We start from the raw sequence: 27015 nt of genomic DNA on the forward strand, positions 1-27015 counted from the left end.
TTAACCCCAGGTCAGTCACACAATCACCTGCAGAACTTTGGCAAAAATAAATACAGACAAATAAACACCACCACCCCATGGTCACGGATGTCCATGCCCAGGCCGACCCTAAACGGTTCAATTAAAATCTCTCAGGGAGATAGCCAGGCTGTGGTCATTTACATATGTTTCTCAGGGATCTTCATGTGAGGCCATATTTGAGAACCACTGGGCGAGATGACTGACAGGGCACCTGTTAGCTCTTAGCATCCTACCGCCCTAGTATTTGAATGTGCAGATGGAGACCCTGGGGCTGTGGAATGGTCCCATGACCAGCAAAGGGTCCCTGAGTCAGAGGTTGGGAGAAGTGGTTGGAACGTGAGGGCATCTCGTATGCAGAGTGCACCCACCCAAAGGGTGGAACTGGTGCGGGCTTTGAAGGAGAGCTATAGTAACCCTGTTCCTGGGCATGCTCACCAGTGACCTGCACGGGGAACAGGGTGCGGGGAGGGGAGGAATGGTGGGGGACTGCTTTCCCAGACACCCTTGAAACAGGTGTGCCTGCCTGCAAGTAGGGCGAGTGGCCCCATCCCCCGTTCCACTTAGTCTGTATTGAGGGTGCCCCATTTCTCATTTCGGAGAGAGAGCCTCATTTCACTCCTGTGTAACAATGTAAATGTAGGAAAACTATTAATAAATAGGGCTGTCTGAGCGGACCCTGATTGACTGGTGAGGGGTGTGAATGGGGCAATTATCTGAGTGCGGTTGGGATCCACTGGCCCCGTCCCCTCTCTCTCAGCACCTGGAGTCGAATATTAAAGGCATGAAGAGGAGGAAGAAGGTGGGAGGCAGTAAGCTTCGTTCTTCTGTGACTGTTACTTTAATCACTGACTGTTAAGCTGGCTGTTAATAGTTTTCTCACCTCCTTCCTTTTGTCTCCCTCCCTTCCCCATTTTAAAATCAATGTGAGTCTAAATGTACAGAGGTGAGAGGAGAAAGCAGATTTATTGGATCCGTGTTCCTTTAAAAGGACAAATCATAAGAAAGTAAAAGTAGTTCTGTTTTGGATGTCTGCTCAGAGCAGTTGGAGAGAAAGGTGATGAGTGTGGTTGGGACTCACAGTGGAGTTTGGTGTGATGTGCAGAGGTGTGAGTCGATGATTGTCTAGGAGAAACCTGAGCAGTGGACTCACTGATCTGCATTTCCCAATCTCTATTGGTTGGTCCTCTGGAAGCAGAACATCCGAATCATGGAGATACTGCAGCCTCTTGCCTTGGGTTTGTTACCATGCAGACCATGCGTTCTGTGGGGCCGGAATTGATGTCTTTGGGGTTCGTGGCTCTCCTCTCGATCACCTTGTTAGAAACTCCGGGATTGTTTCTGGGCTTAAGGGGAGACGGAACTAATTTCAGTCCTGTGCTGCTCTTGTTTACGTGTGTGTCCTGGTTTTTCCTTCAGCTCACAGAGGAAGAGAGACTGCAGAAGAAATCTGACCCTGGCCAAATATAGGTGCTCAGATTTAACGGAAGGTCTTTCTTAGGTAGGAGAACTTGACCCCTTGGATTTTTGGAGGAAAAAAAAATACTAGGTGGGTTTTTTTCTGTGTACAGAAGAGAAATCACTTTTGCTTGTAAATGAATTTGCCGTTTTTCCATGAGAATGAGACTCCTGCTTCCTGCTTTATGTCACTTTTAAGTCCTCGGTGCTTAGCAGAATGCTCTCTGCACATGGACACTGCTTAGAAATGCTGCTTGTCGATACCGATGGTGATCAAAATTAACATACATATACCTCTAATGTTTTCATTTTCTGGCCATCCAAGCACCTCATGATGCTTCAGGTGTGTTTCACAAGAGCTGTATGGATGTGAGTGTCTTTAGTGCTTGCTACAGACTGATGATGAAAACATACCCATTTCTCAGCGCCTCACTTCTTTGAGTTTCATTTCACATTGTGTTTAATAAGGGCATTTCTTCCAAAAGCGCTCCCTTATCACTTACTATGCTTTTCCCCTCTGCTGCAAATTCCATGTAAATACTGTCATCCCTCCAGGTCCATCTCCAAGACTCTCTCCTCCACCAAGTCTTGCTTGATCTTCCCAGCTGGAAATAAGCCCTCTCAAGTCATCTGTATGCATCCTTTTTTTATTTGCTTTTCACCTTTCTCATGCTGACTTTGGGGGCAAATCCCTAGGAAGGCCTTTTCATCTTGTGTGCCCCAGTTGCCTTCACTGCGCCGGGCTTTCTGGAATAAATAGGAACATGGTTACTCACCTTCTCAACCTCTCCTTTTTATTCTGTCCCTCTTTCCAGAGAGGCTTTGATTTCAAGATAAAATTCAAAGTTGGTTCTGAAACTTAGGAATGTCTTTCCACCACCATAGCAGGGAATCTCAGTTATTGGTCAGTCTTCGTTTATGTACCTCGGTTTATGGAACCTCAGTTGGAGGTTAGGGAAGGAAAAAATGAGAAGGTCCTGGAATTAGGTGGCCAGAAATTGTAGATCATTTGGGAGAGAAATGGTGGAATGAAAATACTAAGAATTATTGCTGTCAGTTTAAGTATAATAATCATCTAAAAGGAATGGCCTCACTTGTGCTTAGGACAGTTTCAATTTTCTGTTGAAACTGGGCCTTGAATCATCTATAGGTATTTGTGGTTATGTTATATATGTAATATTCTGGCTTACATTAACGTATGTTATCTCATTCAATCCTTACCCGCAGGCTGACATTATTTCCTTTTTATCAGATGGACAGAGTGAAGGTTAGAGAGCACAAGGGCACCTAGCAGTCAGCAAGCCAGGATTCCAACCGACACCCTTGGATTCTAACCCCTGGCTCTTGAAATTCTGTAGAGCCATTTCCATGTAAAAGGCGGGGAGGGTTTATGTTGCATGTAGAGGACCCCATGAGCACAGGTACTCTGAAACTTAGCTGAAGTGACTTCCTTCTGATCCCTTCTCTTTGGGCTTTGCTCTTGGCAAAAGATAAAGTTGTTTTCAAGTAGAAAAACGCATCCTACAAAACAGCCAGTTTCTGGACTGTAATTAACTTAGTGCGGACGGGAGGTGAGAAAGTCATGGCATTGGCAATCAGCGTCTCCTTTATTTTACATGATGGTTAAGGCTTGGACACCATCTTCTTAGTCTGTTCCTACCCTTCTGTAAATATCCTGCACCTCCAACTTGAAGATGCTTCCTTTAAGAGGGAACAGGCCCCTTTGAACTTACTTAGTCTTGGACATTCCGATGATTACCCATTTCCTCCCACCTATGTCTTTCTCAAACCCAGGTGTAAACTACCACTTGGATGCTTAGAATAAGAGAATGGCGATCAGGCATCCTGCTTCATCACTGGGTTTTTATTAGTAGCAGAACTCACTATTATTGTTCCATGAGATACACTTGCTTCACTCCAAGAAGGATAAGAAGGAACTCTTTTCATTTCAAATAGCTGCATTAACTAGTGACTCAGAGGGCACTTTTTTTTTTTTTTTTAGGTAAGCATACAAGGCAAAGGTTCAATTTCGCTGTTGTTGTTGCTCCGTCATAAGACATCTCTTTTCGACCCTGTGGACTGCAGCACGCCAGGCTCCCCTGTCCTGCACTGTCTCCCGGAGTTTCCTCAAATTGATGTCCACTGAGTTGGTGATTCTATCAATTTCCTGTGTCTTTACTTTTCTGCTTAAGAAAGGAGGTTGTGTCTTGGTGTTGTAGGGCGTTCTGGTGCTTCGCTTTGTCATGTGTGGATGTTAAAACAACTTTTCAGTAATTTGAAGCAGAGTGGTTTTGGGGAAGGGATGCTTGAGGGGCCAGGAACCTGGTCCCGTCTCAGCCCCACGTGCGTGCTGTGGGACTCAGGCAAGTTACCCAACCTCTCTGAGTTCACGTCCTCATTTGTAAACTGAGACCTTTAGGGGACACAGGGGTTGTGTTGTGGAGCAACTGAGGAAGTGTAAAGAACCCCTCAAACCATGAGCTTAATACACACACAGTAACCTTGTTAGTAACTCCACCCTGCTCAAAATCACAGCTTTGCAGCGGCCTCCAGTGCGGTGCGTGGACCACATACTCCCCGTGGGCAGGAGAAGAGGGAGCATCTGACGGTGGGGGCGGGCAGGGAGGCCCCGACATTTGGAACCCAGAGCAGCAACAGGCACTGTGACCTGTGGTTTTTAATCTTTGGTCTCTGTCTCCTTCTCCGCTTCTCTTTCACAGTATTTATCTAGAAAACTAGATAAATGCTTGTCAGAAAGGAGAGCAAGACTAATCTTTCTAGCTTTATGTATAGAACCATTTTTCCCAGGCTTATCTTTTATCTTTACACGATCCAAGAAGGGGAGAGATGAAGATGGCGACACAGGCAGAGGAAAAGGAAAATGTGAAAGGCAGTCTCAGGCTCCCGCCTCTGCTCACACCTCCTGCTCTGTCGCGGTGCCCTCCCCACCTCCGCTCACCTGCCTCACTCCTGTCCCATCTTCAAGGTTCCACTCAGGACTGCTCTGCTCCAGGTCCTTCTGGTACCCCCAGGCTGGAGTCACTGCCTCCTTGCTGACCATGGTCCTCTGGTTTGAAATGACTTGTACCGTTTCTCCATTCCATCCATCCTGCTTTCTCAAGGGCAGAAAACGCCTCTACCCTCTACCCCAGGGGAGCCTAGCAGAGTTCTGGCATGGGCTGGGCATGTACCAAGTGGCTGGCGATGCGATCTGAGCACCGATGCTTCTGTGTTCAGTTCTTTCCATGCACTGAATGAATCCGACAATCCCAACCCTATCCTCCCACCCCGAGAGTGTACGTAATTATTGCCTGCATTGTATGGAAGAGGATACCGAGGACACAAAAAGGTTAAAACTTGTGTAGCTCAAGTGGCGGAGTGGGGATTTGAACCCACCTGTCTGGCTGGAGCTCACGCTCTTAAGCTTTATGCTCTATCGCTCTGTAGTAAATTTTTATGGCCGACTCGAGCGGTCAGACACTTAGACATATTGTGTGTCCGGTTCTCCCTAATGAGGAGAGTGCACAGCGGAGCTTGCAGGGTGGTTGGGACCGTGCTCCTTAGATACAGGACACACCTAGGACCGTCTTCCAGAAAAGCAAGGGCATGCGTTAGCATCATCAGTGTTGAGCTTTGCTGTGGATGGAGTGGGTTGTACTTCTCTGCTTCCTGCTGTCATCTGCTTTTGGTGCCTTAAGGTTTTCTGGTCACCATCTCTTGCCAGTGGTACCTCAGGTATTCCAAGGGGAACTGCTAACCTGCACACCCCTCCATTGTTTCTTACCACAGTCTAACATGTTGGCAAGTCCAGAAGACAGTGGTTGAAAACAAGCACTCAGGAGTCAGACAGCTAGAGCTTCCATACAGCTCCTTTGGTTTACTGGGCAGATGTCTTCATTTCTCTGTAACCTGATTCCTTACCTATAAGAGGGGCTTCCCTGGTGGCTCAGATGGTAAAGAATCTGCCTGAAATGCGGGAGACCTGGGTTCGATCCCTGGATTGGGAAGATCCCCTGAAGAAGGGAATGTCTCCCCACTCCTGTATTCTTGCCTGAAGAATCCCGTGAACAAAGGAGCATGCCAGGCTGCAGTCCAAGGGGTTGCACAGAGTCAGACATGATCGAGCGGCTAACATTGACTTTCACTTTGCAAGCTGTTCAGTTCAGTTGCTCAGTTGTGTCCAACTCTTTGCCACCCTATGGACTGCAGTACGCCAGGCTTCCCTGTCCATCACCAATTCCCTGACCCTATTCAATCATGTCCATTGAGTCGGTGATGCCATCCAACCATCTCATCCTCTGTTGTACCCTTCTCCTCCTACCTTCAATCTTTCTCAGCATCACGGTCTTTTCAGATGAGTCAGTTCTTTGCATCAGGTGGCCAAAGTATTGGAGTTTCAGCTTCAGCATCAGTCCTTCCAATGAATATTCAGGATTGATTTCTTTTAGGATGGAAATTCAAGATGAGGTATTCATAATTCTGGCCTTTTAGTCATTATGAAAATTAAGTGACTTATTTCACTTTGAACTGTACTTGTGACAGAGTTAGCATTCAGTAAGTAATAACTAGTATGACAGTACCTGGTCCCCACCCAGTCAGAGCCAGTTTGGTGGTGAGGATGTAATACGTAGTTGTCCCATGTTTGGGGCAGTCATTTCTGGCTTAGGGCCTTCCAGATCAAGACTGGCATTGACCTCTTTGAATATCTTATTAGATCATAGATAGCAAGAGAAGAAAGTATGGTCAAGAGCTGATATGTTCCTAGAATATTGAGAGAGCATGAATTCTAAGTTAAAAAAAAATGCAGATCTTGTGCATAAATAGGCCCCAGTTAATCAAGGATTTAAAAGTTAAAGTGAGCTTTGGTCAGAATGACTATGAACTGATCAGAGGGGAAAAATAGAAAACTGTAAGGAAACCTGTAAACAAACAAACAATTTGAACAAGAAAGGGAAGTTTTCAATGAAAGAAGGAAACAGATGCCAAGACAAGCCGACTTGTTTGTAATAGTAATAATCACTTACATTTTTGGAGTGCTGTATAGTTTCCCAGGTGTTGCAGCGGTAAAGAATCTACCTGCAACACAGGAGACTTGTAGGAGACCTGGGTTCAACCCCTGGTCAGGAAGATCCACTGGAGAAGGAAATGGCAACTCACTCCAGTATTTTTGCCTGGGAAATCCCATGGATAGAGGAGCTTGGCATGCAACAGTCCATGGGGGTCACAAAAGAGTTAGACCTGACTTCTTGTTCTTTCGATAAGTCATGTCTGACTTTGGACACTGGATCCCATGGACTGCTGCACACCAGGCTTCCCTGTCCTTCACTATCTCCCAGAGTTTGCTCAAACTCATTCATATCCTTTGAGTCGATGATGCCATCCAACCATCTCGTCCTTTGCTGCCCCCTTCTCCTCCTGCCCTTTATCTTTCCCAGCATCAGGGTCTTTTCCAGTGAGTGAACTCTTTGCATCCAGGTAGCCAAAGTATTGGAGCTTCAGCTTCAGCATCAGTCCTTCCATGAATTGTCATCGTTGATTTCCTTTTGGATTGACTGGTTTGATCTCTCTGCTGTCCAGGGCACTCTCAAGAGACCCTTAACGACATGACTTAGCAACTAATCAAACAAACAAAACAAATTGTTTTGGGTTTTTTCATGTTTTCTTCCCCACATATTTTTGATAGTCCCAGTGTAGGAGAAATTCTGGGCAGAAACTGTTATCCCCATTTTACAGATGATGAAGCATAGAGTGCTCTAGTGATTATGCAAAAGGGTACAGCTGAGGAGAAAAAAAAGAGATGGAGCTCCATCCCAGCTTTTCTGAATCCCAAGTCCAGTATGCTTTCTTCTCTGCCTCCACTTTGAGAGCGACAAGGAGAGATGCTTGTTACCTTGGGTGAGAAAGCCAGATTGAAGAAACAGAGGAAAAATTACTTTGGTGAGCAGACAAGCCTATTTAGGAAAAGTGAAGGTTGTGAAACCTGAAAAGTTTGGTCAACATATTGTGCAGAAGACAGAAGAATTTAGGAGAAGGGAGTTATCATTTTGCTTCTTTATATTTTTCTTTACTTTCCAAAGTTCCACAATAAAGTGAATTATTCAGAAAAGATGCTATAGGAAATAAAAAATAAAGCCTTTTAATTATATCAAGAATTAGATAAATGTAAAGGGGAAAAGATCATCACCATAAGGGCCAGAGGTATACCCTTACTTTCTTAGAAAATCATTGGGGACTGGTTACTTATATACAATCACATGTGTGTGTTTGTGGGTTATGTGTGTGTATGGGTGGGTATAACCTGGGTTCTAGTGTGGGTTAGGGAACACAAAACCAAGTTAAAATTGGAGGGGATTTTGAAACATTAATTAAGAAGAGTATAGTGAATAACCCCAGGTCTTAAAGGCAGATTCTAAGCTGCCTCTAACAAGAAAGTGGTCACTGCAGGGCAAAGGCTGCCATATGAGAAAATCACAGAGGACTGCAAAGACGTCTGAGGGCCAGCTTCTAACCTTTTTTAAAAAAGAGATGATGACTGAAAGTTACAATCTCAGGAGCATAAATGTTACAGTGGAAAAATATTGAACCTCCCAGTCCATTTCCAGCTCCTTAAAGAGACCAGGCCTTGGCAACCATCAAAATGGCTTTTTAAGAAACAAACGCTATTAGAACTGTAGTTTTCTGAGAAGGACAGGCTTGGCAGACTGTAGGCAACTGATACATGTAATTAAGAAGAAGTAATGAAAGTTTTAGATCTGACTTCCCTGGAGAGTCTATCTTTTAAACAGAAAATGGGGCGAGGTGAATAGACGGTGCTCAGACGGGAGCGATGGGCAGTGGCGGCTGGCCCTGGAGATGCTGTGGAAGCGTGACTGCCTCTCGCCCAGGGGCACTTGAACTCAGCCTCTGTTCTGTCCTCGACAAGGCGGGATGGTGAAGCCAGTGCTCTGCCTGCCCCTCGGGGACTATTTTCCTGGCTGAGGAGTGGGGGTGTTCCTCCAGAGATTGCACTGCAGCTGTGGTGTGGAGAACACCCTGCTTACAGCCTCTGCAAGTCCGGCCACCACCCCTGCACCCCGCTTTATCTTTGCCACCACCCCTCCCACTCGCTACCCACACATGCACTTGATCAGTGATTTCTAAGATGTGTCCTTTGGACCCTCTTCCCAGAAAAACCCACTTTCGAGCCAACTCCTCCAACTCCACACCAGAAGTTAGGCATGGGTGCCATGGAGGCCAGGTTCGGAACCCTTGCCCTAGGCCCCGTGTCCAGGACACACCCTGGCAAGTATTCCTGCACTTCTTGTCTGTGGAAAGGAGTGGGCTGTAGTGAAGAATTTTCCTTGAGGCTCCAGCTCCTGTGTTTTTCCAGGTTCAACCACCCTCATGGGTTCGATTACAGAATGTTTATGAAGGCTCGAGGTCAAGTACAGGGCTCCAGGCTCTCTTTGCTGTGGAATCAGGCATTATGCCTGTTTCTCCAAGTGCCGACAAGCTAGGAGCCGATAATAGAGCACAAATGGCTGAAGGAGCAGGCAGAATTGACGTTCAAGATGGTCGAAGCAAGTGATGTAGGAGCCTTGGCCATCTGGCCAGACATGAGCCAGCCAGCACGGCCGCTTGTAGGTGACGGGACTGGAGTGCTTTGGAAGTAGTGGATGTGATTCAGACAAAGTAGATTCTGGGCAGAAACTATCACCTCATGCCTCTGCCAGTCTACCCCAGATGACTCCTGGGCTTTTGTCTAAGGCCCTGAGGACAATGTCTAACCAGAGACAAATTCTTCTTTGGGACCCAGAGTAAGGATTTTTTTAGGTTTCTGAGAGGACTCCCCTCCCCTTCCAACAGAAGAGACAGTCAGTGAAAATAACTTTTTTGGATCCCCTTCTTCCCCTTCCTCCTGGTGGGAGCTTTGTATTTTCACTGGGTATCAGACAGTGCTTTTCCAAGCTGCTTGGGGCCAGCATCTTTAGGATTTCTAGGCTGGAACCCCTGTGACTTTTAAACCAAAGCAAACTTGGAGATTTTGAATAGTGCCTCTGGAGGGAAAGACCGAAGCCCCTTTAGCTCTGCCCAGAACATCAGCCCACAAGAATCAGTGGCCAGGTCTTTGACGTCACAGGGCCTTGGGTTCAAAATCCTGAATTTGCAGCTTGCCACCGAGTGACCTTGGATTAGGCATTTGATTTTTTGGCCCCGGGTTTCCCCTCTTGTGTGAAGTGCAGGTTATGTGAAGGTTCGATGAGGCAAAGTATTATATAAAGTACCTGGAACTTTAGCTCCCAGGCCTCTGCCGTCCACACCCTAGGAACAGGGCCAGGGAGTTCTCAGTAGGGCAGGACAGTGAAAAAGTGGTGTTCCTTATTGGTCTTCTCCGTCTTCCGATTCTCCTACACAGATGCCTTCCCCAGCCTATCCTTCAGCAATCCTTCACTCCAGCTCTAGTGCACAGAGGAGAAGCAGTGCAGAAGCTGGGAGTGTATTTTTTCTGAGTATGAGAAAGGCAGAGGAAGTGTGTGAAACCTGGTGGCTGAGGATGACCTTGGGGAGTGGGGAACATTTCTAAATTGGTCCTGAAGATAGGTGGGTTGGGGTATGTGGGCACTATCCAAAGAGAGCTGAGCCTGGGATCCTGACGTTATTAGAGACAATGGCAGCAACAAAGAAAGAGGGAGAGACAGAAAAAGGAAAAAGAGGACAGTGGCACATCCAGGACATCAACTTCAATCAGTTCCTTTGGCTTCTCTTCCCCTTTGTGTGTTGAGGAGGAAAAATACAGGGAGGGGGAGAAAATGGGAGAGGGGGCAGAAAGGAAAGGGCTGTAAGGAGGTTCCCCCTTCCCAGACCCTGGGGACGGGATTTGTGTGGGCAGAGTGTCAGTCTGAGGTCTGACTGTAGTCCCCCAGGAGAGGGGACGCCCCCACTCCCCCACCTGCCCACCTTGCCTGCCTGGCCGATGATGACAAGGATGGAGTCATCTGCAGTTTTGGCAGACTTCCGGGGAGAGTCGGAGAGCGACAGCTGCTCTCCTCCACCCTGGGAAGTTCTGTCTGGACTCCGGGGGTAGTTTTTGCAACCTCTTGGTGGAGGTCAGCCAGCCTGTCCACCGGGCCAGCCTCTCCTGGGCTTCCTTGGGCATCACTGCCCGGCAGACATGTGCTGGCCGCAGCCTGCTCCATGCGCTTCTCTCTCTCAGTCCTGCCTCTAAATGGTGGCAGACAGACATTTTGGGAAGGAATTAAGCGTTATGAGTTCATAGAATGTCAAGCATTCAAACGGCAAATAGAAATCACTTTGGACTTTTTTGTTGGTTTTTGTCACGGTGCCTACCGGTCGCTTAGGCAATCCATGGTTAATTTTATGCAGAAGGAATGCCGCGTGCGAACCTCTGAGTTGAGTACCTGCAGGCTGGTGGGTTATTGGTCTTTGTAAAACCCTTCTGTTTCCATCAGAGAAGAGGTGTGTTGAAGACACTGGATCCTGGTCTCTCTTTGGTGTCCAAATCTGGGAATCAGGGGTGGGGATGAGGTGGGCGTGGAGGCAGGGACCGCCCCACTCTGCTCCCGCCGGGTTCCTCCGTGCTGCTGGGCTCCAGCCTGGATGCAGCTGGAGCACGGAGCTGCTGCCAAGTGAAGCCGTGCTCTCTGCTGCTTGCTGTGTGAAAGAGCCAGCCTGGTCCCTGTGTGTGTGTGTGTGTGTGTAAGACAGAGACAGAAAGACAGAAGATGAGCATATGAATGAAAAATCATTCCTTCGCGGGATACAAGAAGCCTCAGAGAATGTTCCCTGGGGCACCGGTTCCAGTTTCTTCATCAGGCACCAGAATATTTGAAATGCTGCCCAGGTGATTCTGATGGACAGCCAGGCAAGAGAATTGCTCCCCTAGCCCCAGCGCCCTGGCTGCTCTCCCCCACCTGCTCCTTTGTCTCTGGTACTGCTTTATCACCCACATGGCTCTTTGCAGCATCTACTCCAAGCGATCGAGTCCCTGGTTTCTTTGAAACTCCTGGCCATTCTTGTCTGCCTGTCCAATGGATCCGTGTTTCTAAAAGACATGGTGGATTGATTAAATAAATGCTCTTAACCCTGTAATTTTATGCACACGGCTCTACATGCTGTGGAAATAACGGTTCTTAGATTTGTTATTCTAAGTGGATTGTTCAAATCGCCCAGAGGGAAAGAACTTTCTCTAATTTTAATAGAACAAGTGTTTATTTAGCTATTCAGTTAAAATAGTCAACGTTTTTACTTTTGATTCCTTTTTCTGCTATATTTCAAAATAGACACTAAAGGAACTTGGAAATGTGTTGGATTCATGGGTTCTCGCACTTTTCCTTGGCGCGTCAACCCCTTACCAACTGAGACACACTCTCTACTTTGTTTGCTTTGCACCTTAGGTCTCCAGCAATGTCCTTTCCCTAAATTATCGTGTCTTTCTCACCCCCTCCCCCCGAAGACCTCAATTTGCCCTCTGTGTGACCTTCGAGCTCTGCTTACTCCATTTCACTTGAATCCCCTGACTTGACCATGTGGAACCCTTGCTGCTTCTCTCCCCTCCCTGCTCGACCGCTGAGGTTTCCTCACTCTCTGTTTTAATATCTCCACCACTGACCCATCAACTTGCAGTCGTATGTGCGTTTTCTGTTATATCACTCCCACTACTGAGAACGGATGACAAAAGTCCCAGAAGTCTCACCTCAGTTGTCGTGCACAGAGTCCTTCCTTCCAAAACACCATCATCCCTGAAGGATGGGGCTGACCAGCCTTTGTCTGCAAGCCCCAGAGTCACTTGCTCACCAAGTCCTGAAAGCATCACCTCCCCAGGCATTCGCTCCAAACCGTTGTTCACGGTCCACGGTCTCCTGACACTTGGCTGAAAAAGTCAGCACTCTCTGATGTGCGTGTCCACCACCCTCCTCTTCTCAACGCAAACGGTCATGTCTGTCTTTTGTTTGCTAGAAACTGCAGAGGGGCCTCCCTTCCATCTTTCACGACTTGGACAAGCTATTTTATTTCTGGCCCAATCCGTCTTTTTATTAGAAGTTTTGCTGTCATGTTCAAGGCTCCTCTCCTGACATGATGAAATCCTGTCTTCCCACGGCTTCTTCACTGCTGCTTTCAATGGTGACTTTTTAGGTGGTTGCCCTAAATCCTTTATTTCTCCAAAGCGACATTCATTTCCCCCAACTCAATCCTCCTTTCTGAAGTCCCCATGTCTTTCTCTCAGAGCCTCAGGGCTGGCACTTCCGGGAGCCTATGCCTCTCCCCAACACCCTCTCTCCAGCCCTAATGGGCTCTGTCTTCAGAATACTTTCACATATGATTCTTCCTTTCCACAAAAAAGCTGGTCAAACCTTGTGTTAACAGTTCATGGACCTTGAAGCCAAACTGCCCAACATTGTCAGTTCCTAGCAGTAAAACCTTTGAAAAATCGTCAGATCTCTGAATGTCCGTTTCCTTACTCATATAATTGGGGTAATAATACTATAGCTGTTTCAAAATGTTTGGGACTTAAATCACTAAATATCTCTGAAGTATTTAAAACCGTGCCTGGCTCATTGTGAGAGTCCAACAAATAAATGTTCAATATTACTATGACCTCACATCTGTGGTTCTCAGCCAGAGACCACGTGGCCTCTTGGGAGGCACTTGGCCACATTTGGAGCTAGTTTTGAATTTCACAACCAGGGAGAGGAGGGCTACTGTCACTTAGTGGGTGGAGGCCCCAGATGCTGCTCAGTTCAGTTCAGTTCAGTCACTCAGTCTCTTTGCAACCCCATAGACTACAGCACGCCAGGCTTCCCTGTCCATCACCAACTCCCAGAGCCTGCTCAAACTCATGTCCATTGAGTCGGTGATGCCATTCAACTATGTCATCCCCTTCTTCTCCTGCCTTCAATCTTTTACAGCAACAAAGTCTTTTCTAATGAGTCAGTTCTTTGTATGAGGTGGCCAAAGTGTTGGAGCTTCAGCTTCAGCATCAGTCCTTCCAATGAATATTCAGGACTGATTTCCTTTAGGATTGACTGGTTTGATCTCCTTGCATTCCAAGGGACTCTCAGGAGTCTTCAGTGTCCTGTAAGGCATGGGACAGCCCCTGGAAACAACAGTCCAGTCATAATGTCAGTAGAAACTCTGCCCTGCATCTTGGCGCAGACCCTGCCACCACCTTCTCAAGGTGTAATCTAGTGTCTGCTTCTGTTTTATTCCTCAAGCCTCAGGTCTTCAGAAGACTCAGTTATCACCTGGTTTCAGTGACGTACTGATTCCCATGGTTCTGAAATCTCCATTTCCAGCATCCAAATGGCATCTCCAGTGGTTTTTCAGAAAAATCTTCCCTGGAACATCTTCCCAATATTGGGAGATGTTAAAGAGAAAAACATTAAATTTTTTTTTTATTGGAGTATAGCTGCTTTACAATATTGCGTTAGTTTCTGCTGAACAGCAAAGTGAATCAGCAAGATATATACATATGTTCACTCTTTTTAAGATTCTTTTCCCATATAGGTCATTAGAGAGTATTGAGTAGAGTTTTCTGTGCTATACAATAGTTTGTTATTGTGTGTGCTGTGCTCAGTCATGTCTGACTCTTTGCGACCCCATAGACTGTACCCCGCCAGGCTTCTCTGTCTGAATTTTCCAGGCAAGAATACTGGAATGGGTTGCCATTTCCTCCTCCAGGGCATCTTCCCAACCCAGGGATCAAACTCGCGTATCCTCTGTTTCCTGCATTGCAGATGGATACTTAACCCGTGAGCCTTCCAGGAAGCCCAGGTCATTATTAGTTATCTATTTTATACATAGTACTGTGTATATCCATCCCAATCTCTCAATTTACCCCCCTCCCTTACCCCCTGGTAATCATGTCTGTTTTCTACATCTGTGACTCTATTTCTGTTATGTAGGTAAGTTCACTTGTACCTATTTTTTAGATTCCACATGTAACCGATATCATATGATCCATGTATTTGTCGGACTTACTCCACTCAGTATTCCGTCATCCTGATGATGTCTCCAGTGGTTTTTCAGAAAGATCTCCCCAGGCACATCCTCCCCAAATGGGAAATTGTAAAGGAAAAGCATTAGAAAAAAAAGACCTCTCCCTACCCTGTCCTGGCCCGGGTTCCCACTGGCCGTCTCCCCCTGCCTCCAGCCCACGCCACTTTCTGCCAGTTCTTCCTCCGTATTGTTTCCTTTGATCCTTATTTCCATTTCCATGGCTACTGCCTAGTGCAGGACTCAGGCTGCCCTGCCTGCCTCCGCTCCTCGCCTCCATCCTTCACACGGCTGCTAGAATTGTCTTCATTCAACACTGTTTTCCTCTGCGCAAGAGTCCACAGTGGCTCTCCATTACCACTTACTAGCAAAAGGAAATTCCCCCACGAAGCCCATTAAAACTTGACCTCCCTGTTGCTTGGGGCTCCGACCCTGGTGGCCATTAGCCTTTGTGTTACTCCCCTCCGACCCCAGGTCTCTGGGTGCTTACCTGTCTGATCCGCCCCACCCCATCCTGTCTTTGTTACTTGGCATTTTATAATCTCGCGCCCTGGAAGGCCTTCTTCTCTCTTTTTTTGCCCAAACAGTTCCATCACTTCTTTCAAAGTCTGGCTCAATTTTGAACTCTCTGAGGAAGCTTCCGAATAACCCACCATATTCTCTCAGTTCTCTTACTCCAAATCTCATTTTGGTCTTAAGTACTTAATAGATTCGGTCTACGTTAGTTTACACCTGCTTAGGGTATATAAGGAATCCCTAAGTATTTTGAAAGCCTTTCTGTATGTACATGTTTCATTCCCCCCACCGGTTTTTGGTTGTACCTCTATTTTTAAAAGCTAATTCCTAAAATTCAAATAAAGTACACTGGGTATCGTAGGGCTTCAATAAATGATGTCCCTGAAACTGTCTTCTCCCCAGCCCCCTCCTTTTGAGGGGACTCCAGGAGGAACTCCAAGATTGTATTTTATGGGTGACTTTAAAACAACCTTCTGTTCTCTTTGTGGTTATATTGGTGTCGGGAGGAAGAGGAGGAGGAGGATGGAGAGGGGAAATTGGGTTTTGCCAAAAACAGCCAACAAAACGGCTCTGCTAAAGAATCAGTTGTCAAGAGCAAGGATGTGGTTTTGAGAAAAAACACACTAGAGCCTCTACCCGAGCACTTGTAATGGAGATGCTTCATGGGGATAAAGAGGAGAAGTTGGAATCCTAAAACACTGTGCATGCCAGGTGTTTTAACTTCTGAGGGTAACACCTAGCTATTGTTTAGCATTTTGCACCCGACAGCAATTTTCCCCCCCATTTTGTTGAGAGATAATTGACATCCATCACTGTATCCGTTTTAGGTGGATGATGGTTTGATTTGCATATATGATGAAGTAATTACCACAATCGGTGCGGCAAGCATCCATCTTCTTACATAGTTCTCATGAAAGGAAATGGAAATAGCAAGGAATGAAGGGGGAAAAAACCCTTCTGGGATTGAGAGCTTTCAGGACTTTCTCTCCTAACTTTCCTGTATGTCATGAAGTGAAATTAGTGTGATTTAGGAGGTAGATGAAGACATTCCATTCTGCAGCCGAGGGTTGAAACTGAGGGCTGGAGAGGTGAGGGACTTGCCTCTGGTTCTCAAGACTGTTGTAAACTCCGGGTTCTCCCCGTGGGGCCCAATGCCTCATCTTACTTTGTCAGCTAAGGTGTTAGGGGTCACCCACCCCATTCCATTGTGCTTATCATCAAGATTGGACTGCTGAGGGATTCTTGGATGACATTAAAGCCTGTGGGAAGGAAAGTGGGGCCTTGAATTAACTCCCAGTTAGTGCTGTTGTCAAACCTACACTTTAGTCCTAATCTGGGGCATCCATCGGCCTCTCCATGACAGCCTTAAGACCAGTGCTATCCAGTAGGACTTTCTATCATGAGGGAAATGTCTTATATCTTTTCTGTCCAATGCAGTAGCTCTTGGCCACACATGGCAAGTGTGCCTGGAGAGTTTAAGTGTAAATAGTCACAGGTGGCCAGTGGTTCCCCATTGGTATCAAAGCTCTAGAGTCGCTATTTCCTTATACTCAACAGAGTCAGTAATTTGTCCAATCTGGGTTTTTAATCTCATCTGCCTTCCCTTTTTACCTCTTGGGAGGTCCCTGTTCACCATGAAGAGCTGAAGGTGGGCGCTTGCTGGGGAGCAGTGTCATCAGAGCCTGGACCAACTGTAGGAAAGAGGCGAGTGTTGAGAGCCACCCGCCATCCCGGGTAGGGAGGGTTTACAGAGAATGAACCACCAGTTCCTGGGTCCCCTCCCTGATCCTGCCCCCAGCAACTCCAGGCCAGCTTAGCACTCACATCTGGGGGGCCTCAGCCTCTTCCCAAGGGGCCCAGGCTGAGGGAGGCTGGACCGCATGGAGGGGTCTCTGTGCAGCCCACCATCACCATGTGGTCCATGGGAAGGTTATTGAGGAGACGCAAACAGACTCATAGGTGCTTCTGTCTCCAATTTCCGTGGAGACACACGTCAGGAGCCCTTGTGGTTGAAGCCTTTCTTTACAGCTTTCCACCTCTCTTATGTGTGTCAGTGTGTGTACACGCATACCTTCCTGCCCACCGCTTGCATTTCTTCAACAGTCCTACTGTTTACTGAGTCTGGACCCCCAGCAGAGGCTCCCAGAGGCAGATGTGTTGCCGCCAAGTCCAGTGGAAGCCTCAGAAAATGACCCCCCACTCCCAGGAGAGGAGCAAATGAAGGTGATGGGTTGATGGCCTGGCCTGACCTTCTCTTTGCGTGTGTCTTTCCTCTTTCTTGTTTACATATTTTGCTCAACTTGAATTTTAATCTGATTCATTATTTATGCCTACGAGGGGAAATACCGAGTTCTCTTTAACCTATGGGACAGAGGCTTTGGGAGTGCTCATCCTCCACAGATGGAACAAGCACATGGAAATGGAGGGGAGAGGGAGAAAGGGCTCTGCTTGGAAACCCAGCCTTTACTTTCAGGACCAGAGGGAGGGTTCCGAACTCTGATTCTCTGAGTCCAGAGAAATTGTGGAACAAGACAGTCTTGACATTAGCTGTTTCTGGCACATTCATTGTTGTTCAGTTGCTAAGTTGTGTCCGACGGTGTGACTCCATGGACTGCGGCACATCAGGCTTTCCTGTCCTTCACTGTCTCCCGGAGTTTGCTCAGATTCATGTCCATTGAGTCCGTGATGCTGTCTGACCATCTCATCCTCTGCCGCCCCCTTCTCCTTTTGTCTCAATCTTTCCCAGCATCAGGGTCTTTTTGTTTCTTCGCATCAGGTGGCCAAAGTAATGGAGCTTCAGCATCATTTAAGGGACGTAGAGGCTACTTATCCAGGTAAAATGTGTCCTTTGGCTCCTTATTGCTGTGGATGTTTATAGAAAAGTAGAAGTTGGTCATTCAGCAGTTTTCTGGTGAATTCTCGGGGACACTCTGGGGCTCACCCATGCATGATGTCACAGCTGGTCGCTGGTGCTGTGACACCACCCAGTGCTTCCAGGGTCCACACGGAATGGACAGTTGGAGGCAGTGACTTGAGGAACAAGGTTCTGGGTTTCAGACTAAAGCGTTTAAAGCAGAACCAAGGTGGGAGCATTCAGGGCAGCTGTGACCAAGTGTTATTGCCTTGATAAGGGATCCACCTGCCAATACAGAAGACGCGGGTTCGATCCCTGAGGTCGGGAAGATCCCCTGGAGAAGGAAATGGCAACCCACTGTAGTATTCTTGCCTGGGAAGTCCCATAGACAGAAGAGCTGGTGGGCTGCTGCCCATGGGATTGCAAAAGAGTCAGATACTACTTAGCGACTAAACAACAAACAACAAGAGATTTTTGCAGAATTTTCTCCCAGGAATGTAGAATTTTAAGAATGTAACTCAGGGACTTCCCTGGCAGTCCAGTGGTTAAGACTCTGCACTCCCAATGTAGGGGGCATGGATTCTGCCCCTGGTCAGGAAACTACCATCCCACATGTTGTGCAGTGAGTGGGGGCAGGGGTGGGGAGGGAGAGAAAGTAACTCAGATTGCCACAAGCTGTCTTTTAAGTCACAGATCTAATAGCATTTGCCTTCTTTGAACCCTTTCATGGCTCATTACAACCTGTAGACCCAAGTCCTCACTGTCCCCTGCTGGTGGCCCAGGCACCAGGGTTTGACTCTTGCAGGCTAGGCAGCTTCCTGCCCACTGCATTGCCTTCTCCTCTGGCCTCTGCTATCATCATCGACAGGTTCTCAACAGACTTTCTTGCCTTGGCCCCAACAGCTCCTCTTCTGGTGCCCCTCCACTCTTGGCTTTGTCAGAATTCTAGCCATTCTTCAAGGTCTTATTGGAGTCCCACCTCCTCTAAAAAGCCATCCCATAACCATCAGGCAGGCGCACCTTCTCTCTCCGCAGTGTTGTGTCCCTCTCTGTCCTCTACATGGCATTCGTCACTGCCAAGTCTGATTTCAGATTACTAATACACACGTCTGACACCACCACTGGACGGCGGGCCCTGGACGCCCTGGCTGCCTCTGTTCATCTTCATGTTCTGCACGGGATCTAGGAAGGCATGTTGCATATGGTGAAGTGAAAGTCACGCAGTCGTGTCCAACTCTTTGCGACCCCATGGACTAATCCATGGAATTCTCCAGGCCAGAATACTGGAGTGGGTAGCCTTTCCCGTCTTCAAGGGATCTTCCCAACCCAGGGATTGAACCCAGGTCTCCCGTGTTTCGGGCGGATTCTTTACCAGCTGAGCCACAGGGGAGCCCAAGAATACTGGAGTGGGTAGCCTATCCCTTCTCCAGCAGATCTTTCTGACCCAGGAATCGAACAGGGTCTCCTACATAGCAGGCAGATTCTTTGCCAGCTGAGCTATGAGGGTAGCCTTTTGCATATGGTAGGCACATTAAGTGGCTTTGTCCTTTTGTTTATTCGCTGACGCTGTTGGCTTTTTACCTTTAGCTCTTCATCTGCCTTTTATGCCTGATTGATTGTTTCTAAGTATTGTATAATGTGTCCAGGCCCCAGCATAGAATAAGGTAATGGACGAAAGCTGCTGTGTTGAATTCCGTTTGTCTCAGAATCATTCAGAGACAGAAATAATTTTAACTAAGAATAAATACATTTTGCTACAGTTAGAACTTGTTTCTTGCTCTTTAAAGCCATCACTTTAAAGTTTCAGATTTGAATACAATTGGCCCTTCCTGTCTTAGGGTTCCACTTTCAGGGAAGAAACCAACTGTGGATGGAAAATACCCGGGGTGGGGGGAGTGTGGATCCCAGTGAGTTTCGAAAGGCAGGATTTGAATTTGCCGCTCATTGACTACTACTTACAGAGCATTTCCGTTGAACTTTTTACATAGCAGTTCCATTGTATTAGGTATTGTGAGTAATCTAGAGATGATTTAAAGTTGAAGGAGGTGCTTAGGTTTTGTGCAAATACCATGTAATTTTATACAAAGGACTTGAGCATCATGGAACTTTGGAACCTGCAGAGGGGACAGGGAGGGGGGTGTCCTGGAACTAACCCCTCTTGTGCACCCAGGGACAACTGTACTCTGTTCAGTTAGAACCAGGGTTGCAAATTTAGGCAAAATTCTAACTCGGCTACAAATGTGTGGTGAGGCTTCAGTTCTCATTGTTAGTCTTTAAGCATCTTTTAAAGAAAACATTAATTGGAGTGTACTTGATTTTCAAGATTGTAATAGTTCCAGGTGTACAGCAAAGTGATTCAGTTATATATACACATATATTCATTCTTCTTAAGGTTCTTTTCTCATCTGGGTTATCACAAAATATTGAGTAGAGTTCCCTACAGTGCTGTACAGTAGGTCCTTGTTGGTTATGTCTCTTACACATAGTAGCGTGTGTGTATGTTCATTGCAAGCTCCTAATTTATACCCCCCAACCCCCACCTTTCCCCTTTGGCAACTGTAAGTTTGTTCTCAATATCTGTGTGTCTCTTTCTGTTCTGTAAATAAGTTCATTTGTATCTTTTTTTAAAAATTATATTCCACATACGAGTGATATCATATGATATTTGATATCTGATATTTGTCTGACTTAACTTCAGTTAGTATGATAATCTCTACGTCCACTCATGTTGCGGCACATGACATTATTTCATTGTTTTTTTATGGCCGAGTCATATTCCATTGTACACATGTACCACATCTTCTTTGGCATTCCTTTGGCAATGGGCATTTAGGTTGCTTCCATGTGTCGGCTATTGTTAACAGAGCTGCAGTAAACATTGGGTGGATGTATCCTTTCAGATTATGCTTTTCTCTCTGATGTGTGCCCAGGAGTGGGATTGCTGGATCATATGGTAGTTCTATTCTTATATTTTTAAGGAACCTGCATACTGTTCTCCATAGTGGTTGTACCAATTTATATTCCCAATAACAGTGTAGGAAGATTCCCTTTTCTCCACACCCTCTCCAGTGTTTATTGTCTATAGACATTTTGATGATGGCCATTCTGACTGGTGTGAGATAATACATTATTATAGTTTTGATTTGCATTTCTTTCATAATTAGTGATGTTGGGCATCTTTTCATGGCCTTTTTGACCATCTGTATGTCTTCTTTGGAGAAATGTCTGTTAAATCTGTCCATTTTTTGCTTGGGTTAACCCATTGGATTAACATCTTAATGTTAATTTAAGCATCTTTATGCTTAAATGTTATTTAAGCATCTTTGCAGCCATGAAATTAAAAGACACTTACTCCTTGGAAGGAAAGTTATGACCAACCTAGATAGTGTATTAAAAAGCAGAGACATTACTTTGCCAACAAAGGTCCGTCTAGTCAAGGCTATGGTTTTTCCAGTGGTCATGTATGGATGTGAGAGTTGGACTGTGAAGAAAGCTGATCGCCGAAGAATTGATGCTTTTGAACTGTGGTGCTGGAGAAGACTCTTGAGAGTCCCTTGGACTGCAAGGAGATCCAACCAGTCCATTCTAAAGGAGATCAATCCTGGGTGTTCATTGGAAGGACTGATGCTAAAGCTGAAACTCCAATACTTTGGCCACTTCATGCGACGAGTTGACTCACTGGAAAAGACTCTGATGCTGGGAGGGATTGGGGGCGGGAGAAGGGGACGACAGAGAATGAGATGGCTGGATGGCATCACTGACTCAATGGACATGAGTTTGAGTGAACTCCGGGAGTTGGTGATGGACAGGGAGGCCTGGCATGCTGTGATTCATGGGGTCACAAAGAGTCGGACACGACTGAGTGACTGAACTGAACTGAATATTATTTTAGGGTGTCAGTTTTGGATGTGTGTTTTCCTAAACTATGTTTCTGAATGGTATTTAGATTGGTTAACAGGTCACATCCTGTTATAAGAAGTAGCTTGAACATGAAAACCTCTCTACTACCAAAGAATGCCAGGAGTAAAGATCTAACTCATTTGTCTCAAATAATATTCAGTTGAATAGAACATTGTGATTTAAAATTTATGATCAAATTGTAGTTTACTGAAGTATTCTGTTTCCTTCCTTCACATATCTTAAAAATATTACGTTAAATCTACAGTCAATTTTGTTAATCTCTTGAGATGGGAAGGTGATGAGGGGATGGGTGAGTTGGTGGAGGAGTCAGTTTACAAGTAGACTTTGGTGATATTGAAGTTTAGCCCCAGACCACTGCCATCAAGTGCGTGTGTGCTCAGTTGCTGAGCTGTGATCCTCTCTTTGCTGCCTCAGGGACTGTAGACCGCCAGGCTCCCCTGTCAATCAAGTGAGCATTGCAGTCAAGTCATGTGATGTTTTTGGTTACCCAGTGCATATAAAATTATAATTACACTATACTGTACTCTGCTAAGTGTGTAAGAGTGTTGTATCTAAAAAAAAAAACACACAATGTAGAAACCTTAATCACAGAATACTTTATTGCTAAAAAATAGGGGAACCATCATCTGACAATGCAGGGTTGGCACAAACCTTCAGTTTGTAAAAAAAAAAAAAAAAGAAAAGAATGCAATGTCTATGACTCACAATTAAACTAGGGTGCCTTTATATGCACCTGAAAGAAAAGAGGGCACTAATTTGCCTCTGCCCCTATCTCTGTCAGCTCCATCATGAAGGCATTTCTCTAAAGTGGAAGTTTTCCTTTTTGATTGGATTCTTGGCAGGCTCATTGCACAAGGTTTTTAATTTTTTTCCCCTAATTTTTCAACAACCTATGTTCCTCTTATGTCATAAGAATTTTGTTTTCCCTTTAAAAACGGAAAAGAAGAAAAACTTCTTTTTTCTCTGGTTTGAATGTCCCCAAATGTTTCCCCTGATCTTGGATGGTGCTCAGTCTGTAGATGACCTGGCCGCTGTGTACAGGTCCAGTGGCAGACACTGTCATGCTTTTATGTAGAGCTGAGAAGCCAGAGCTGACCTGAGCCTAGTAGCCTTGGGCTCCATCCTCCGTCTCACCCTCAGCAGCACCTCACCAGTGTTCATTGCCATGGGCAGGCTCCTACTGTCTCTAGCCTGGCTAGTTCCCTTTGTTGACTCATGTAGCAAAATTATGTTTGTTTGTGATGGTCGTCCTTTTTAGAGCTGAGATGAGATGCATAATCAGGGTCGGTGTAGATTAGGCCTGAACCTAGTGGGCAGATTATATCTGAAAGATAAAGTCATGGAATGTAAATACAGAGAGGGACCACTCATTGTGTGGTTGAGGATACTAAGACTGTACTGAGCAAGTGTCAAAGAACAAAACTAGTGATGGATCCATGGCCAGAACTCAGGCAACCTGGCTCCCATTCCACATCTTTTTGAAAACTACATCAATGGTTGACATGTTGTTTTGATCCCACATTTTGACTAGTAAAATGTTTTGGAACATTTACCCCCAGTGTGTGTATACTTATTACATTACTAGGAAAATAAGAGTGCATATCAGGTGGTTCGATAAAGGGATTGAAAGAGCTGACACAATAAATGGGACATGGCTGATGCCACATCAACCCCAGATAGCAAAACAGGAAGTCAGTACTGACCTTTGAGTCACAGGGAGCAGGAGGGGAGCTGTCCAGTGGGAGCTGGAAGGCATGGTGGCTGTTTAGCTGAGAAAGGAAACCAAGGAGGAGGTATAGCCCCTGGGGTGTGCTGACCAGTGTGGGCTATCCCAGCTTCTCCTGGCTTTGGTACCCCTCCATCTCTGGGCAGTACCTTTATTGTTTAAACCTGGCCAGAGTTTGGATTTCCCTGGTGGCCCAGTGATTAAGACTCCTAGCTTCCACTGCAGGGGACTTGGGTTCAATCCCAGGTGGGGAAACTAAGATCTTGCAACCAAGCTGGAGTCCATGGCTGCAAAGCCTGGGGAAGGTGGTCCACAGGGTGTGCCGCCTACCATCCAGGGCAGTGGAGAGGAAGTGTAGGGAGACAGATCTTAGAGCCAAACAGGAAAACGGAAGTGGATTACTTTCCAAGGGTGACCGCGACACCGCCTCCCCTCCCTGCTCTTCTGCAGTGTGAGCTGGCTGCTCCCCTTTGTGGGTGGAGCCTCGTCCCCTCCCCCGTGTCTGGGCAGCTTTATGATCGCTTTCATCAACTGGGTCTGGAGGGAGATCCTAGGGGACTTCTGAGGCGAGGTCGCCTAGTGGCTCTCATTTGGTTTCTTGGTTCACTTGCTCTCTGGACCTTCCAGCTGCCGGGCAGTGGGAAGCCACCTGCAGAGGCCACTTCTGTGCTGCAGGCCAGGGTCCCTGCTGAGCCCAGTGCCAGCCGTGTCCTGGAGAAGTTCCAGTCGATTACAGCATCTGGCCCTCGGAATCACCTCCCAGCCTCTTGAGTCTTTCTTGCTTGGCCCCCAGTGCCGTGGGTCTGAGACAAGCAATCCTGCCGTGTCCTGTCCAGACTCCTAACCCTCAGAATCTGTGAGCATAATACAAGTCCTCTAATTTTATACCACTAAATTTTGCAGTGGTTTCTTCCACAGCCATCTATCTATAATTGGAACACAAGTGACCAAGATGTTTATTTAGTACATAATTATATGTGTGTGCTGTCTAATATGTGGTGTCCATTATAAAGCACACAGAAAACCAGGAATTAAAAATGGGTGAGATAAGTGTAAATAGAAGTTCTCACATTTTCTTCCCGTGCCTAGTGAATGGACCTGCCCAGACCCTGGGATTCTGGAGAGTGTACATTATTCTATACATTGGATTCACGTCCAGAAGAGGATGGAATCACGGCTACTTAGAAATTCTGGTCTTCTAAGTAGTCAGTGACTACTTGAGCAGTCTGTGAGGAGGAATCACTCAGGGGCAGTGTCAGAGATGGGAAAGACATGATGCAGAGGTAGGCAGTGAGGAGGGGCGATCCCAGGAGGTGGAGGCAGGGCTCCTAGACCGGTGGAGATTTGTCCTGAAGCAGTGTGAGGCTCTGAGGCTCTGAGTTGACTTTCATTTCTCTAGTGCCATTTTTGACCATCACATCGCCCAACGTTGATTCCTATGGACACGGTACTTCTCACGGTTAGTGTATGGATATGTGTTACAGTCTCACTAACCCAGTGGGAACCCTGAATGAGAGCTGATTCTAGAATTGAGTGCTTCAGCCATCTGAATATTTCTAGGAAGAGATTGCGTGCGTGCGTGCTAAGTCTCTTCAGCTGTGTCCGACTCTTGGCGACCCTAGGACTGTAGCCTGCCAGGTTCCTCTGTCCATGGGATTCTCCAGGCAAGAATATTGGAGAGGGGTGCCATTTCCTTCTCCAGGGAATTTTCCTGACCCCGGGACCAAACCCAGGTCTCTTACGTCTCCTGCATTGGCGGGCGTGTTCTTTCGCACTAGCACCACTTGAGCCATCTCAGGAAGAGATTGGGTGGAGTCTTTTGTCTAGTATCTCTCATTTCCTTCAAGGGACCTCTAGTGGATTCCATCAGTGTGCGTGGTATGCAGATACAGGTACATACTTAAGGCCCTTATGTGCATCTTCATCCTTACATCACTGTATACATGTAGTTCTACCCCCTACCCCAGCTCCCAAAATTGACAGAAGTTTTTGGAATTTTCCCTTCTGTTCATATATATACAGATGTACTGATGAAATAAAATGTACTTATGTAGAAAACCTGTACAAATAAACATATCTAATCTGTTGAGTATTGAGGAGAATTAATAAAAAATGGATGTTTTTTCTCCCTTTTCTGACAATCTGCATAAAGCCTATTTATCACCATTTTTTAAAAAAATTTTTTTAATTTTTGTTTTTGCTGTACTGGGTTTTCGTTGGGATTTTCTCTAGTTGCAGCCAGTGGGGGCTGCTCTCTAGTTGACAGTGCACAGGCCTCTCATTGCGTGGCTTCTCTTGTTGCTGAGCACGAGCTCTAGGGTGCAAGGGCTTCAGTAGTTGCAGCTCCCAGGCTCTAGAGCAGAGGCTCAATAGTTGTGGCTCACAGGCTTAGTCACTCCATGGCCTGTGGGATCTTCCCAGATCAGGGATCAAACCTGAGTCTCCTTCATTGGCAGGTGGATTCTTTACCACTGAGCCACCAGGGCAGCCCCTGTTGCCTTCTTACCATGAATGAATTCCCTTTTGGGAACTGTACAAGTCTCCCAGCTGTACTGTGGGGTCAGCACTGTTGGGGTGTGGGTTCACAGATGATGTCCTGGCCCTGGAGGAGCTCACAGTCTGGAAGGAGAGATGTACAGATGGTGGTTGAGACTGTTTTCTGTGGTGGGTGCTGAGACGGGAGTGGTGGGTGTGATATGCTGGGTAGCTGGACTGACACTTAGTTTCCATGAAATCTTCCTAGAGTTTTGACAAATGGGGGCAATTATGCAGCTCTATCAACCATGAATTGCATATGCTTGGCTTTTGGGTGCAGTGAGCTTTCTGCAAACAGACTGGATTATTTGACTTGAATATCCCTTAATGAGACAAGCTAATTTGCCCAAAGGGACCTCTTCACCCCTTACATTTAGGCTAAATGCTTTACATGTTGGATTTTCCTATTCTGGCTTTGGGGTTCCCGTCTTCCCCTGGCATGAATTCTCTCTGGCCAGTCTACCAAGCAGAGAGACTGTCTGGGGGCTCACTCTGGTTTTTCAGTATTGCCAGTCCATTCTTGGCCTTGGCTGGTCGGCATATGGAAAGTTTACCCGTACTGTGTCTAGGGTTGCCACATTTAGAGAATTAAAAATACTTTAACCCTCAGTTTGGTTTAAATTTCAGATAAAGGAAGATCCTTTTTTAGTATATGTTCCAAGTATAGCAACATTTGCATACTTATACTAAAAATATGTTGTTTACCATTGAAATTCAAATTTTATTGGGTGCCCTGTATTTTGCCTGGAGGGCCGTATCATCACTCTCCCTTGTCTTTACTCTTCTTCTTTCTTCTAAAACAATTAATTAATTAATTTGGCTATACTAGGTCTTACTTGCAGCACACACGATCTTTGATCTTCCTTGCAGCATGCAGGATCTTTAGTTGTGGCATCTAGTTCCTTGACCAGGGATTGAACCTCTGCACCGGGAAGGGAGAATTTTAGTCGCTGGACCACCAGGGAAGTCCTGGCTTTATTCTTCTTGGAATGCT

Source organism: Moschus berezovskii, chromosome 6 (assembly GCF_049115385.1).
Source record: "Moschus berezovskii isolate FMDL1 chromosome 6, NW_MosBer_1.0, whole genome shotgun sequence".
NCBI lineage: Eukaryota > Metazoa > Chordata > Mammalia > Artiodactyla > Moschidae > Moschus > Moschus berezovskii.